Source organism: Etheostoma spectabile, chromosome 1 (assembly GCF_008692095.1).
Source record: "Etheostoma spectabile isolate EspeVRDwgs_2016 chromosome 1, UIUC_Espe_1.0, whole genome shotgun sequence".
Lineage (NCBI taxonomy): Eukaryota > Metazoa > Chordata > Actinopteri > Perciformes > Percidae > Etheostoma > Etheostoma spectabile.
This window is the reverse complement of record NC_045733.1, coordinates 3,602,433-3,620,371: the sequence shown is the minus strand read 5'-3', so window position 1 is coordinate 3,620,371 and position 17,939 is coordinate 3,602,433. Positions and strand designations below refer to the sequence as shown.

The 17,939-nt window shown below is 39.9% G+C and overlaps 1 long non-coding RNA gene across 2 annotated transcripts; it reads left to right on the top strand.

The window, feature by feature from the left end:
• The first annotated feature begins 2,907 nt into the window (after positions 1 to 2,907).
• On the top strand, positions 2,908 to 17,679 carry LOC116688609 (uncharacterized). Of its 2 annotated transcripts, none has more exons than XR_004331827.1 (3): positions 2,908 to 3,033; positions 15,976 to 16,022; positions 16,481 to 17,679. It is a non-coding gene; the product is annotated as an uncharacterized LOC116688609 (long non-coding RNA). The 2 variants fall into 2 exon arrangements; XR_004331816.1 differs by lacking the exon at positions 2,908 to 3,033 and adding an exon at positions 12,692 to 13,551 and having other exon boundaries at positions 15,980 to 16,022.
• Positions 17,680 to 17,939: the final 260 nt, after the last annotated feature.

The window sequence follows — 17,939 nt, the reverse complement described above, 5'->3', positions numbered from 1 at the left end:
CCCCGAAGCCATGGCTGGCTATGAGTGGACTATCAGTTGCCACTGTAAGGAAAGGCCCAATTAAGAACATTAATTATGCTTCCTTGGTACTAACTCTATCACTCTCTTTTTAGCCTGGAGTGCATTTAAGTCTGAAGCCGAGGCTGCACGCTCCCTTTCGTGCTGTAATCCAATATAGTTGAGGAAGTTTGTCATGTTTGGCAAAACTGGACTTTCTGGGATGAGCTGGGAAATCCAGATGGACAGGGTAGCAGAGTCAAGCTCATCCACAGGGTAAGGATGTGAAGTCGCACAGAAAATGCGGTGTGATTTCAAAGACTGATTCTATAAGGTTTTCCTAATGCAGTGTGAAAACAGATAGGCAGATGCAACATGTTTCACATCAACACGCCTCACAGCTCTTTACTGACACAGAAAATGCTAAACTGATACAGGCCTAATGTCAATTAGAATTTCTAAATACAGTTAAAGTGAGGAAGCTGTGGATAATGTGTGCAGTATTTCTCTGTACATACTGACGTTAATTATAGGGAGTGAAATGGGTTTTTACTGATAACAGCCCAATGCTGCCTGAGGCAGGCTGCCTTAATATGCAAAGGATTTTATTTGTAAGATTTATTTCTTCCTTCAGACTTAGTTCCTCTGCCCCTCTGTTCACTAATTAGTAACATACTCAGGTTTACTAACTGTCACAGATTAGCTTAAGTGTCTGTCACATTAGAAAAAGCTTTATTTTTTTTAAAGATTATGTTTTGGGAATTTTTGGCCTTTATTTGACAGGACAGCTGAAGACTTGAAAGGGGAGAGAGAGGGGGAATAACATGCAGCAAAGGGCTCCAGGTTGTAGTCGAATCCAGGCCTACTGCGTTGATGACTAAACCTCTATATATGTGAGCCCGCGCTACCAAATGAGCTATCTGAGTGATGGAAAAGCAACAAGTAACAAGTAACTCATTTACATTGAATAACAAAATTTGAAAGGTTTATAAAAATCTTTGTTAAAGAGAGAAAATTACAATTCAGTTAAGAACATTACCTTAAAACATAGTAACAATGCAGTTTAATGACACAAAGCAGGATTAGATTATTATTAAAACCACCAAAATGTTGTGTAGTCCCTGTATTGGATGTGAAATTTTTACATGTGACCTAGATATTTGTGATAATAGAGCTCAGATAAGCATGTCCCATAGAGGGCCAAAAGTCTGTAAGTTTTCATTACAATACTTTTGCGGATTGAACTCATTGCTTCCTCCTCTCTGCTTTAAGCTGTGCTTATCAGTAAAGGCATCTGGTGTAGTGTTTAACATGAAAACCTTCTGTCCTCCATGGTTGTTCAGAGCACAGAGGAGAGCAAAATAAAAGAGATTATGACTTTTTGACTGTTGGGGCTGTTAAATTTTACATGAACTGAATTGGCACAGTGCAGCATACATTACCTGCAACCGTGATAGGTTCAAACACTTTGGAGATACATATAGCATGCAAGCTAACAAAATGATTAATTGTGATCACTGTATCTCACGTCACCCGTTTTTTAGAGTTCAATGCCCCAGTCAGTCGATTCTATGCCCTGGTAGTTTATTAAGTTTAAATTCACAGTTTGCCACACCATCCAATGCCAATCTGTTCTATAGTGTCCGACGTACTGTGTAACCTTAGAAAAATATTTTGTCAAACCAAGAGCAAGTTTGTCAGTGCCAAATGGTCTGAAACCATAGTGTAGAAACTGGCTTCAGTACAGTATTGTGGCAAGAGGGTAACAATGTTTGGCAATTCATTCATCAAATTTGCAATAATCGTTAAAATGTGCAGATGTAATCTTTCTGGCTTTATAAGCAAATATCTATGGTCATCACAAATTGCTTCACCAAGCTACAGAATTGCCAATGGATTTCAGGGAGGGTGACAAAAATAGCCTAAAACCATAATAATGTGTTTGATCAATCAGAGATTAACCTGCTATAGGAAAATTAAAATTTAAAAAGTGTATGTAATGTTTTCAAGATTTACTGCAAATTAAAGCAGTTAATTTGTCAAAGTGACTGCAGAAACAGATTCGTATTGGTGTTCAGCATCAAGAATGTAATATATAAACTTCACTTAAGGAAATTACAAAAGTAGCGAAGGGTCTGTTGCAATAAAACCTAAAACATTATCATCAAAAATGGGCATGGGAATGACAGGACATCTGTACACATTTTAATACTGAGTAGCATTAGATTTCACTGATTAAAAGTTTAAAAGTTTTTGTCTTGATCAAATTTTGATGTCCATTACTGTCCCGACCAGCAGCTCCGACAGCTCACACAACTCGGTCATGGTCTTTCTCTGAAATATTCCCAGATTACCAGACATCAGTTTTCATGGCCAACAGAACCGAAGCATGCTTATTGCTCTCACCGATTATCCTCACTATGTACGGTACATTAGCAAACTGTACGATTGGCCAACACCCTGCCTGCACAATCAACAGAGAGCGTGAATAAATGATCAGCAATTAGCAGGTCGGGTGTGAACTGTGAAAATGGGCTCTCACACCAATGACTGCAGGAGGCCTTGATTTGATTTAGCCTAGCTTAGCATCCTGTTAGCAAGGCCCTGCACTTGCAACACTGTGGCAGTGCATCCGCTACCATTAGCCTGCTCTGCCCAATGTAATGCAGTGGAATACAGACAAGTGTAGCGTACTGAAGCCCAGTCTAGTGGAGTGCTCTGTGCAAGATCATACTAAGACTCCTTGCTAGCATATGCTTGTGTTTAATGCAGCGACCTGCTTCTGCATGGTGAGTTTACACATACCCTGCAATGAAGGTAGTGTGTGTGTATGTAATATCAGTAATCAGTGTACCTCAAACAGGCAGAGTATAACTAGGCCTGGTGTGGTGAGAATGCTGTAGACCAGCTCTCTGCTAGCCCAAGTTGACTGTTTAAGCTGCTGTGTGAGAGTGTTTGTATGTTTGGTCATGGATACTAAAATTGGAGTCTCCAACTTCAGATGCCACCAAGACAGCGAAGGCCCCAAAGGTTAAGGTAACGGGAAGAGGTGTCAGTGTGTGTTGTTTGAGTGTTGTTTTTTTGAAAGCAAGAAAAAGTTAGTTGGGCAATAAAACTCCATTATAAACTGAACTGGAGGCTGTTATTTACAATAGAGAAGTGTGCGTGCATGCATGCGTGCGTGCATGTGTGCGTGCGTGTGCGCATGCTCTCTATGGATGGGTTTTTAAGTAGCCAGCATGGAGGCAGCAGCAAGCCGAGAGTCAAAGGAGAATTGCAAAGAGATATCTGATAGAAAGTAGCCAAGGGATCCTCAGTTGGTATTTGTCAATATTGATTTCAAAATGACACAACGTAACACTACAAAACACTTATGAGGAAGTTAAAAAGTTACCCAGGTGGTCCTTGTTTATTTAGCTACAGTCTCTTTGTTGCCTTGAAGTAAAATCAAAAATGCTTAAAAAAGTAAGAATATAAGTTTCACTCTGGTTTTCAAACTGCTTCATTATTCTCTTTTGCTGGCTGAGAGATGTGTTCATGGCTTAATAATTCAAGATAGCGATAAAGAAGACTTGCCTCAAGCTTGAGGCAAAGATGGCACATCAGTCACAGCAGAGAAACCAAGATATTTGTGATTGTGAACAATTTTCTTCTTTATCGAATTTGACAGTGTTGAGGTGCAGAAATGAGACATGCGAGAGAGCGTGATACCGTGTTTCAACCTCATGCTTATTTGGTTTTTCCACTTTCACACCCCAGTCTAATTTCACAGTGTAGACTCCTGGCTGCATGATGGCTTGTTGTAGTCCCTCGAATCAGTGGACCAGAGTGGACCCAACGCCACGGCACAGCGATATCAGCTCAATACGCCGGACGCCTGCATGTGCATGGTTAATTTGGTTGTTATTGTCGCTTATGTGTGTCCCAATGGAGCTAAGGCGTGTTGGTTTTCACGAGCTAGGTTTTAGTTCCAGTCACTAGTCTAAATGCACACATGAAGGATTATGTGAAGTCCCTCTGGGCCGCGCCCCTCTTCATGTGTGACAACCTGAAACTATTATCTGATACTGACTACATTAGTTTGGTATTTTTCCTTTGATTGATGGAGATGGCAAGGCTCGGGTTAGAGATTTTTGGATCAAATTATTTGCATTCACTTATGGTTTCATTTTATGAGTCAAAGTTATGCTTGCTGGCTTGTACATGATGTAGAGAGCACACACACACACACACTCACACACACAAAAACTCACACACAACATATATATTTACACAATGAATAATAATTGACACATAAGAAGGAATCAAGTAAACTAAGCTTGTCAGTGAGCTTCTTTTTTAATTTTGTTAATATTCTGTTCATTATTTTCATTTTGTTAATATTCTGTTCATTACACAGTTCAACAAGAGTAATGTATGAGTAGCTGATGCAAGACAGCAAAGACACATAAAACCTTGCATTTCATAGTCAAGTGGCTCTCCTGTTTCTGTTCAAACACTGTTACCTAAACGTTAACCTCCATGTTCTCTTCTGAGGACCATAAAATCCTTATCCCACTTTGTTATTTTCACATCACAGGGCTCATCCAGGCTCCCTAGCCATCAATAGAAACAAACATTTCATTATCACTCTAAATCACTGACAGATTACTAATTCATCCCTCACAGACTCAAATCCAGACCTTTTTTATAATAACACCCAAAGTTCTTCCATATATTAACATCATCACTGTTTACAACTGGCTCATATCTGGGATGTGGTCAGTGGCTGTGTGATATGGACATTGTGTGTGTAGTCACCAAATAATGAGTAAGCTTTAAAACAAATAATGGTTGAGCTTTACTATTACACTCTCACACTAGGGATTTGTAGATTAGTGTCACTTTTTGATCTCATATCCTCAACCCGTTGATGTGGCATCAAAGACGCCGTTGCCCTGATCTTCATGCAGGCTTGATGATGAGCAACAGGATGGGTGCAACAAGGGACCACGAGACAAATACTGGATGCATGTGCTGTAAAGTGTAAAGGATTCACCTGATTTGTGCCTGTTTATGCCTCAATGTGCTGAGCTGCCTTAGATATTCAGCACCCAGGCTCATTATAAGACCTAATTCAATTGACCTGGAGATGTAAACATGTGTATAGGGGCCAATTAGGAATGCTGCAACACTGAACTGCAGTGATTTGTTGTACCGTGAGGATAATCGCCACAGAGCCTTCAAAGTAATAGTGAGAAACGCAGGCAATAGCACATCTTGTAGTTCCTTGTCAGAAAGGGAGACAAAAAGAGAGAGAAAAAGAGGGAGGGCAGTGCAGGCCCAGCTAGTGTCCCATGCTTACTTGGGTGTAATGACCCATCAATGGTGACATCTTGTTTCATCAACTTCTGCTTCCCTTCACTTGTCTGTCTGGGCCTGGTCTCTCTCTTTCTCATGCCCTTCTCCCCTCCTGCCTCCTGAAATCCATCTTTCTCTCTCCTGTTTTCCATGTCTGTGTAACTGCCTGAGAAGTTTTGCTAGATGTAAAGGATAACCCTGAACCATCTACTAGAGGACATCCATATTCAGAGCATGTGGGTTTTTTGTGTAAGACAGTGTCCTCTTAGGGTTTAGTATAATGGTTAAAATCAATATTACATATCAGTATATATCCCAAATATTACAAATGTATGTGCAAAATTACATCTGAAATAATTTCAACTGATGTTCAATATAATAAACTGTTTCCAATGCTTACATTACACAACACTCTTTGCACATGAACAAAAACTTGGTCAACTCTTATTGTTTGCCTGTAGTTATTCCTTTGCACAACAAAGGATTGTATAATGATAACAATGTGATCATATCATCACAATACAATTCCATTTAAAGTAGATACATGATAAGATTTTACTCAAAGCTGGAACAGTTTATTGATTAATTGACCCATTTGGATTTTGGACCATCAGACATGTACTCTGGGCAAGTGTAATGGATTGTGACAAAGTGATTAATCAAAGAAAATAACTGTCACTTGAATATTTTTTACAGCCCTATGTTTTGCCACAGTAACTTCTCTGTATGCCTTTTTGTAATGCCTAGCAAGTTCATTTTCAAAACTTTATTTGATTATGAATAGAAAAGAAAAAAACAATACATGACAAGAGAATTGTATTTGAGGTGCGTATAGTTATATCCAAAAGAGAGGGTGGAAGGGGTGTGTACCAAAATCGCCATAACAGCATAAACTGCATTTGTCTTCTGTCAGAAGAGTGTGTGTGTGTGTGTGTGTGTGTGTGTGTGTGTTTTGTGTGTGTGTGTGTGTGTGTGTGTGTGTGTGTGTGTGTGTGTGTGTGTGTGTGTGTGTGTGAAGAGGCAGGGAGTCCAGCTGACGAGGCCTCTCACTGGGCCACTGGCAGGCCTAACTCGCTGCAGGCCCGGCCCTCAGCTCTACCTCTGACAGGCTTCATACTTATTGCTCAATGACATTCGATGTTTTCCTTCAGTTTGCTGTAAGATTGATTTCCCAGATATGTTTGAAATATCTCCAGAGCCCTAGAGCAGGGTGACTGTCACAGTGGAACAGAGAGAGAGAGAGAGAGAGAGAGAGATAGAGAGAGAGAACATGGTGTGTATCTAGAAAGGAGAAGAAGAAGTAAATTAAAGGCAGACTTGAACATCAACAGATGAGATGTCGGTTGTGTGCAGAATACTCAAGGTTACATTTATTATTAATATTATTATTGACTTTTGTGTTGGTTTGATTAATCATTTAATCATTAAGTCAAAAAAATGATCACAATCCCTGAGCCCAAGTTGAATGTATAGTTCAGAATTTTGTCATTCACAGCAGTACATTGCTTAGCTCGGTGTCAGTACTACCGCCTGCTTTGCCAAACTGGGGGTTTGCCGACTACCGTCTACTGTAGGATATACACTGACTAAGGACAAGTACCTCCTACAACCCCACTTCAAAAAATCCAAACTATTCCTTCAAAGGTGCAACCCATGTAATGTTTACATTTACCGTTTCTCTTCAAAATGCATTGAGTACAATAAAACAAACAAACATTGCTTTTTAGTGCTATTAGTGGTCAGAAACTCTACAGGGTACCTCCTCTTCAAATTTCTTGTTTTGTCCAATCAACAGTCCAAAGAAACACAGTAACAGAGAAAAGGATCACATTTGAGAAGCTAAAACAGTTAAAGTCTATAATTGTTGCTTGATAAGTGTCTTAAATTATTAACTGATTTGGAAAATAGTTTTTGCTCAATAAATCAGTTAATGGCCTAATCGGTTTTGGCCTATGTTGATCTTTGAGTGTACTTAGATTCCTCCTGCTCTTCACTCTGAAGATAATGTGAATACAGTAAGTTTAAAATGAATTAGGACATTCTGATGCCTGACCCAAAGGGGCCTGACAGTCCCCTTGGTTTCACTCCTGTTGTGGCATCAAGTTCATGTCCCTCTCCTTAGTTGTGATTGGATAGGGCCTCGTGATGAAATTTCCCCCTTTTGTGAAAATGCGCCCTTGGTGCGTATTACATTATGTTACGTCTCGTCACTGAGCATTTGAGCACATTTACTGCTTTGTTTTCTTAGTAGCATGGAGGGGAGGGGGTGTGCATATCTACCGTTTTAAACTCTTTAATGCAATTTAACAATGCCACATATTCTTTTCACGTTTCATTGGGGTCCCTTACGTGTGAAATTGCAGAGGCTTGCCCAGCCTGAGCGGCACGAATCAGCAGAGGCAGGGTCACACCGAAGCGCCAGATGTGGGAGGGAGAGCGAAATTAATTGCTACACATTGTTCAGTGGGTGTGTACGCACCTTCACTGAATTAACCGCTCTCAGGGTGTGACTGTTTGAATAACAGGAATTAGGTATGAGGCTTCTCATTCAACTGCAGGCATTGCATCCAATTAGCTTATCTGGCTCTAAATTCACATGCTTAACTTGTTGATTGTTAGTGCATGAAGAAGGAAAACACATCATGTACAGTTCCCTCATTGTCTATGCAGTTCTCACATTTACAGTACACCTGTTTAAACTCTTGTTTTCAAACTATTTCACATATTTCAAGACAGGCAACCATTTCATTTAAAGGCAATTTTATATTTATTATAATACAAGAATACTTAAGGGGCAAGCCAATTAATTCAAGTGACATATGCAAATTATCAGTTTCAACAGAGATGACCTGAAAGCTATGCATTAGGTGAAAATGGCAAACAAAGTAGAGGGATGGGCAGTATGAGCCCATTAATGGGAATTTTAATGTTGTCTGTTCAGTCTTGTATTGCTATCAAATTAGACTTCACAATGTGGTTGAGTGCAGAGGTAATGCACATTAATGACAGTTGGATGGCAGATATCAGGAGCACATGGTGCTCTCCTATGGCCATTACCAAGTTCCTACCATCCCTTCACCCATGTGGAAGATGACAAGAAAATAAATGTATTTTAAGACCGAATTCCTCCTATATTTATGATTAAATAATACAACTTTTATTACAGTTCACATTTGGTGTTAATATAGCTTTATTGTACAACATGATTGTATGAAAACTGTTTTTTGGTTGCATTCCACACCATTACCTAAAGACCTACAGTATCAAGAGTGGCAGCACATCATCATATTCCTCTGAGGTCTACAATTACCATCTAAGCAGCTCACACTGATCCTAATCCATGCTGCCAGCATCATCTGTATCAGAGGAACCATCAGTGGTGTGCCCACCCTAATCGTGACCCTGGCGTTGTCTCGGGTGTGGAGAGCTTATTGTAGCCTAACCCAGCTCAACAGAGCACCTCTACCCTCCACCTGCCCCCTTCTGTCTCTCTATTTTCTTGGGCAATAGGAGGGTGAAGACATGGAGGGTGGGTTGGGGGGATTTGATGGAGAGGTGGTGGTGGGGGGGCACTCTGCTTCCCCTGGGGCTGCCTGCTGGAGCGAGGTGACCCAGCTTGTCGCTCGGTGACCTGTGAGAGGGACATTATGAAGTGTGAGTGGCTGTCACCCTAACCGCTTGTGACAGCACGGCTCCCGGCACAGCTGTGCCAGCCTGCCCCAGCCAGAGACCCACGGCCCGTGGAGAAGGGGGCGGGAGAGAGGCCGCTTTGGAGAAGGCACAGGCTAGGGTGGGGTGTTCAGAGAGTGTCTGTGGTGGGGCAGGGGGGTTGGAATAGAAGGAGAACAGAGGTGATGGTGTTCAGGGCCTTTGCTTTTAGTGGTGTAATTACTTCTCCATTGACTCTGATGCTTAGGATGTAGCCTTGTAGCTCCGCAAAGTCAAGGGTCTGCACAGTTGAGCTTTGAGCTACAGCACAACATAGGGATGTGACTGTAGAGGTGCACGCAACCAACTGTTATCCTGTAAGGCAGCAGGGTTACATATTGTACAGTATTTATATCTATATGTTGTTCCAAAATAACTTCCTAACTTGTCTTATCCTTGTTGTCAGTTTCCCTTCTTAGTCAGAAGGGTTTCCCCCTCATCGGACATGGTTGAGTGACTTTTTATTCTATATTCAAAAATGTTTTGGTACCTATCTCAGGTCTGCGTTGAAAGGCATCAGAATACAGTGTGTGTGTGTATATATATATATAATATATATATATATATAATATATATATATATATATGTATATATACACACACTATATATACATAGTCCTTGTTTTGTCATTAACTTGTTCACTCTTCATCTTAATGTTAACCCTCAGTTGTATTTTATTTTATGTAGTCCTCTGCAAATCTATCTCTCTGATTAAGCCTCTAGTGAAAGGGTCAGAGACCTTTGACATGCCTGTGCAGTCACCTTGCTAAACTCATTAATTTGGAGACTGACCACAGGGACAAGAGTGCTGGTGCTTAAATCCAGATCAGGATCATTAAGCTACACACCAACCTAGTCAGTTTCTCTTTTAATCATTCTTTGATAGTTCATTGCAAACTTTTTCACCAATTCTTTCATTTTTAAGTTCAGTTTGTTACTTGACTCTTAAAACATTACTTTTGAATGTGGGATGAAGCCTGTGTGGCTGTTGTTGAAGGTAGTTTAGCCGTAGAACTGGCCAAAAAGTAAGATATCCACAAGGCATAATTTGAGAGGTGAAACGCCAATTCCACCAAACTTTACTTGTATGTAAAGTCTGCCCAGTAAGACAAGGAACACATAGGATATTAGTTGTATCAACAAAAATGTAAATATTGTATACGTGCAACTTTAAAAGTATTCTGGAGAGGACACATGACACAAAGAAGGACGTTTAATTAAAGTTTGATAATATATGGCACATTTCCAATGACTCAGGCCAACTTTGTTCACTTATCAATTTATGCAAAACCTTTTCTTTACCCTACATAAATGTCACGGCAACCCTAACCAAAGTTTTTATCTAATGTAATAAATGTGAAATGATCAGTACGATTTTTTGTATTGTGTTAGTATTAATGACCAATTAATTCACCAAGTTGTGTGTGGCTGTATTGTGTGCCTCTAGGCAAACATTGGTTGTGGGTAACCACACATGATTGGAGTCAAGCAGACTACGTTGACATTAAAAGTTGTGGAGTTAAGAAGACCAGTTGATGAAATATTTAAGTGTTGTTTTGTCTGAGCTGTGAGAGACTAAAACATTGCAAAAACAACACAATATCTGAAAAATGAAGGGCACACCATCCATGCTTGGTGATTCTACTACATTTGGCAGTGTTTGTTCAACTTTTTAACACTTGCTTCCTCTTACAAAAGTGCATATGCAGATGTAAGTAAAAGTTAGTTGCCAATTTAAGACTTGACTTTCAAAACGTATGATTAAAAGTTAGTTTCAATAACTATGTAACTCATTATGTGGAAAAAAGCACACAGCCCAGTGTCAATGTCTGACATTGTATGTATCAGCAAACCTACTTCCTATGGATGAGCACACACTGTGATTTTCTGAAGCAAGTCTCTAATTCCCCTAATCACTGTACATTGCAAAAAGTCTTATTTACACATGGATGAGCAAACCAAGAAACACAGCCTAAAGCCTCTTGAGGTGTTCCCAAGCACCAAATGAGCTTATGTGTCCTATATTACCTAATTTTTTATCATTTGAAAATGTCAGAATGGATCAAAATGATGTATCTTGACATCTTTGGCAACTCATTTGTGTCTTTTACAAATTTATACGTGTGTGTGTGTGTATGTGTGCCTGTGTGTGTGTGTGCCTGTGTGAAGAGGCAGGGGGCCCAGCTGATGAGGCCTCACTAAAAATTTCAATATAGGTGCAATGTAAAAAATAACCAGAACACATCTAAGAGTTCCTGATGGTGGTACTTCCATTAAAGGCCCTGAACCACCACACAGGTGTTTTCAGTTAAGCTGACCCCTGGTCCCAGGACTGTGTGGGTGTGCATAGACTGATTGATTGCCATCTTCCTGAGTCTCGTTACAGCTTTGTTGCTCCTGTAAGAGCAGGACGAATTACAGCTTATCATTCTTATTGGTATAAAATATTTGTGATCTAATGAATTCCCATCCAAGCTCTGGTCCACTTTCAACCTTGGCAGAGTCTAATCAGCCAGAATAACTGAAATCACCTGTGTGGGTGTCCAGAGGCTGCAGAAACATAAGGACCTATTTTTTTGTGGTTGTCTTGCAACTGCAGCCCTCCTTTACCTCTTCCTGTTTGTATCCCTGCTCTGTATCTAGACCTTGCCACTTTACTCCACACACCTCTTTCTCTTTCTCTCTCTCTCTCGCTCTCTCTCTCTCTCTATCTCTCTCTCTCTCTGTATCCCTCTGTCACGGCTGACCTGCGTCCTCTCTCTGCAGGGCCTCTCCTGGTAGCGCCCAGCTGGCGCACTGCGAGTCGGCTGGGCAGAGGCAGGAGGCAGTGCCAGCTCTACTGGTGCAGAAAGGGGCACACCAGGCAGACAGGCCCAGTGTCAGCAGCAGCCGCAGCATGCTATCCCCCGGCTGCCACATTCACAACATACACATATGCCCGCTTATATATTGCTGCGACCCAAACGCGTACACACCGGCATCAGCGGACCAATGCCAAATAGGTTTGGTCCGACTGGGACCTAGTTAACTGGGACAAAACATTTGTTTACACACTAGACTAGTGTGAACAGGCACACAGACATATTGAGCCACAAACACATTCACAAGGCAGGAGATGTAGAGATTTTCACATGAAGAGAAGCATTGCTAGTTTTTGGTGCTGTTAAGTTTAACTTTACTGATGTCAGCCTGGGGCCTGTTATCCCCTGAAGGAGTCTGAGCAGCACGAAGCATGTATTAGAGCACATATTGACTGGCACGTTACTCATGTTATTGGCTTGTCCTCAGGGTCGACACTTGAAGCTCTTTGTAATTAAGAAGATGTAGACGTAGATGTAGGGCCTCCTGCCTGTAGTTACCCCTTTACGTCTTCAGCTCTGGGTACTGCTATCCGTTCTTTGCCCACCAATTCAACTTGACCTTCCTTTAACAGCAACTTTATTAACCCAAGTGAAACCGTGCTGCCCTAAGATCAGACCTACTGTAATTAAGATCAGCGAGGAGAGAAGAACAAAGCATGTTGCACCTTGTCTTACATAATTAAAAAAATGGTGAACTCAGGTGGCTTGAATTTAAATGTCAAGAAATATACAAAATAATGCAACAATATTGGGATATGTACTGTATATGTGACATGCTTGTGACTTACTGTAACTTGGGCATTCACATGGGGATTGTTTGTCTCTGCATGGAAAAATGAACTCACTGATTAGCATACTGTTTGATTATCTTCATTAGTCTTCAGCCACACTTCCTTATTTGTGTTTTTGTCCTTGTATGTGTGTGTGTGTGTTTGTGTTTTGACCTCTTTCACACAGAGAGACCCCCAATTGTGCTCTAGTAGCCAGCCGAGCTCAGTGAAGCAGAGCCTATATGCTCACTGGCATTTCACACACCCAAACGCGTACATGTAAACACACACGATCATCATTTATCCAGCTGGGGTCCCATGCGACACACACACACACACACACACACACACACACACACACACACACACACACACACATAGATGCAGACATCAGCTTGCATATGGAAATAATGGTTGAGGTCTCATCCCCTAATGTACACCTTGCATAGCACCTCTCTGCAGCGGGAAACCCGTCAGCCGTATCTCCACTGTTATCTGTCCACCTCTTGCTTGACTCTGCAGGTCAGCCAGCCCCCAGGATTTGAAGCACACTTCCGCCTTAAAAGTTGTATGCCACTACCTTTGATAATCAAGATAGAACCTAATTAAGCTTACCCATGCAGAAGATGCTCTCGCCTTTTTTTGCACACACACTTTTTGAGGAGATGGGGGCCTATACTGTTTCAGCTCATCCAACTGTGAGATTCTCCTTTCCCCTCCCTAGTCCTGCCATCATCTCACTAATGGTGTTTCTATCTCTTCTCCATAGGAGGTAAATGAAGCTTTTAAGCAGGGTGGAGGGAAGGGGGACCACTGCAAAGATTAATTGACTTTCTGCAGAGCTTCACTTATCCTCCACTGGCACCTTTTGACTTGTGAGTGTAGTTGTGTTTGGATTACATGATTATATTACCATTATTGTGGCAATTTGCAGTTTGTTGAAAACTGTGGCAGCAAATATCAAACTGTGTCCCATCAAAATTTCATCCACAATGGCCGCTTGGCACCTTTATGCAATTAGAGGTAATCTTGGTGGCATTCTTTTTAAATATTTAGTGATTATAAATGATTAATGTAATGAAGCTAATTCTGAACTCATCCATTTTTGTAGATTTACAAATTTGTAATATATTATAATAAATTAAGATGGTAAGAATGAAAAAGTCACTTTAAAACAGATTACAGTCAGTGTTGACAAGACGTAACTCTAACGTCTTCTCTGTCTTGTTTTTATCCCTCGACTGTGTCTGTCCCTTGATAGTTTCTTCTTATTTGTAAAACATCTCATTCTGAGAAACAGAGCAAGTAAAGTGTGTGGTTGTGACCCTTATACCTTTACAAAAATTGTGCAACTAAATAAACACACTAAATGAAAAATACATTCACCAATTTGACAACACGTACAGTATAGAAAGTGTCATACGCTGCATGTCATACACAACATGCAACTTGCTATTTGTTGAAGTTGATCACTCATAAATGATGCTGTATAAAGAGCTTACAATGTTTTTGTTGGTCTAAACATTGTGATTGCATGAGTCTAATATTACTGTCCTAAATAACCATTACCCTATCGAGAGCCGTTTACTACTTAACTGCTAAGGTACTTTTTAGGCCATTTTGCAGGGAGGTCTATTTATATATTTTTTGTATAGATAGGGACTGAACATCTCTTTGCACAATTTCCGTATAGCGCAAGACAAAATATTGCATGATTAATGTAAATGGTTGAAATGCTATTCACTGACTTTTAGTGTAGCAAGTTGTGAAGTACTGTATTGTAGAACAATACTACAATGGGCTGTCCCAGCCACTTAATAACCATGGTCTTGGACTAGACTGACAATTAGAATCTACATTAAAAGATCAGTCTAATCGAGTAAAAATGCTCATAGAATTGGTGTTTATCCGCACGTGTCCAGTAGGATAGTGGGCAGCAGAAGCTTAGGTAACCTCCTACATGTCTCAGATGTCTCCCGTTTCCACACAAGTAAATTACCATTTGGCTTGATACACAGTACAAAAGTTGATGTTAGTGTTACTGTATATGTGTATTTCTCTTTTCTCTCCGACACACATACATACAATGGACAGTTACATATCTTGTAGAACTGAAGTAAGTTTGACTTTGGCTCCAAACACTGGTATGTTGAGAGAGAAGAGCCAAATGTGTGAATGCACAAAGATCCCCCCCCCCCCCCCCCGCTCCGCTGTAAATTTCACCACCCACAGCTGCACACACTTCTCCTGTCACGGTGATAATCTCTTTGTCAGAAGCCGTCTGTTAGAGATTTGTCCGTCTGATTCGGTGAACGTCCGAGTGGCAGGTCTAGCTGTAGTGCCACAGGGTGTGTGTGTTGTGTGTGTGTGTGTGTGTGTGTGTGTGTGTGTGTGTGTGTGTGTGTGTGTGTGTGTGTGTGTGTGTGTGTGTGTGTGTGTGTGTGTGTGTGTGTGCCAAAGGTGGTGGGATCTCCGTCCCTGTCATTGTGTGTATGTTGCTTGTCTTCAGAACTCTGTTTTGTGACAGAGAAGTAATGTGGAGCGTAAGAGAAACAGATACAAATACACAAGGAGTTTTTGTAATTTACATTTAAATGCCAATTCAGTATAATCTGCTCTTCATGGATTATTTGTATCTATCTTTATCTTTACCAGTGTGACTGGTCTAATCACTCTGCTCATTATTAAGAAGCAACATGGAAAACCATTTCTTATCTGGTTATTTGAAATATAGAGTGATGTTCAAGTGTTCTTGGAAACATGAAAAAAAATAGTCCAGTAATTTCTTTCATGTGCAAAAAATTTTAAATCCAAGTTTTTAGTGCTCTGTTGATATAAAAAAATAAGCATAATCTGTTCAGTCTTTAGTCTTGCAAAATATCACATGATGCATGACATCTTTGTAATAACCTCCAGGACAATGTTTAATTCTACTCACTAAATAATATTCTTTTCTCCTGTGCGTTGGATGCAGTAATTAGTACTTAAAAAGTTTAACTTTTTCACATGAGGGCAATATTACTGTATCTCCTGTAATATTTGAATTTAAATATGTTCCAGGTGATGAGTTTAAGTTTAAGGAGTACACAGGTTAACTCTGAGTGGAATTTCAGCTGGTAGCAGGAATAACTGCCTATGCATACTCAACAGATTTCTGCTAAAAAATGTTTCCCTTGATCTTGTAGTGTTTGGTCTTTGTCTTGAATATTGAGCAGCACTGCTATGTGTGCTATGCTCTGCAGAACAGCACCTTAGTATGTTGGAAATCTAAATGTCTTCTCACTTTCTTCCCTTTACAGAAAGGTCAGAGGTCCAGTCATGCTACAGAACAACCATTCCAGACTGGGTAATTATTCAGTAACTTGCTCAATATCACTTTGGCTGTTTAGGTATTACACAGACCTGGCTGTCTGGTTCAAGGATGTCCAGGTGCAAACCAGGTTTACTCATTATTTTAATACATTTTACCTTCATGTGCTTATTTAAATGAAAACCAAAACCTGACACTAGAACAACTTTGGATTGTACGTCAAAGTGAGATTAATTGTTTTGTGTCGCTATCTTAACTTGCAATGGAATATAAATAACATTATGCTGAGTTTATAGTAAGATGAGAAAATACAAGTTTTTTCTTTGTGAAAGGTAATATACATTCTGATAAAGCTGTAATTTTTGGGTTGAGTTATTGTTTCTCAAAGCTCTTTTTCTTTCTTTTGCCTTTCATCTCTCCCCTCCTGACACCTTCTCCTTCCTCTATCTGTTGTTTGGTCTCCTCTTGTCACTCCACTGCAATCATCTTTGCAGGGGGGCTTGTCATCTGTATCTACTCATATCCTACAATCTCTTTTGCTCTGAGCACTACTGCACTTAAATGTCAGGGCTGATGAGTCTGCCACACCCACCTGACACATCCGCTCAGCGCCTGCTAAAAGCTTTTATGGAACAGAGTGTGAGCCTGGTGGTTGATATAAATTAAAGTGTTCTTTGCTTCTTTTTTGGGGGGGGGGGGGGGGGGGGGGGGTTATAGGCTCTAAAAAGACAACTTTGAGTAAGAAATAACGAGAGAGAGCAAGAGCATAGGCTATGATTGGTTGCCATCTGGTGGCTTGCTGCCACATTTTAATGGATAGAAAGAAAGATACAGATACTGAACTCTCACCGCCTAAAACTGTATTATGTTTCACATTAATCAGACAAAGCAAATAATATACAAATCCTCCACTTTCTTAGTTTTATAGTCATAATCTCATATTGATTGAAATGCCTGCAATCTGACATAATATTCAAATGAACAAATTGCAAAAACTGTTTATTTTGAAACAATATATAATAATAAATCTGAAAGAGAGTTGTTACGATTTTGTTGTGGGTTAAGTCAGGGAAGCTCAAAGAGTTTCATATTATTTTAAAATTAATTTAAATGTTGCAGCAAAACCTTTTTTTTCCTGAACTGCTAATAACTCATCAGTTACTATGGCATGAATGACATGTTTGGAAACATTTTAATTGAGACCTTGTGTATTGAATATAAAAACTACATTGGCATGTCTGGACTAAATGCAGTGACATCTACATGGCTTTCATAAATGTGATGTGAGTGTAACATATTGCAGTATTTAATGTTATTGTACAACATTTTTAAGATTGATTACTTTGTTATACGCAAAGTGTTATGTCTTTGTCTACTAAGCTAAGTCTTGAACTATGCAATCTTTAACTTTTCTTTCCTCATGTTACCCCTCATAATTTATACTTTAATTATGCTCAAACTGCTTTAAGCTCATAGTTCTTACTTTGAGATTTAAGGAAAGTTAAGCAAGAATTGTGCAATGGCTTTGCCTTTATCATTTTGGGTCCAAAATGTGTCTATTGTTTGGAGATGTAATGTTAAATATTGCATTGTACCAACAGACCTTTATTTATTTACAGATGAAAAGTTTGACGTGTCACAGTAGGAAAAGCCCAAGAGTAAATAATAAAAAAGAATGATGCTTGATGCATCAGTTTCAGGGTCCTGGTATTGTGCTTTCTGGCTCACTGTCACAGTTACTAGGACAGTTGAACAGAACAGAGTTGTCATTAATGTCATTAGTAACACCCATGCTTTTCCTGCTATAAGTCAAAATGCCGTGTTTGGAAATAGATGTGTTGTCATCTTGGGATGTAGGGAAGTTAATTTTTTGTGAGCCGCTGTGTTAATCTCTAAGTAAGGACATTTACACATGCAGGTACATTAATCTAATTTTAAAAAATCTTCTTCATT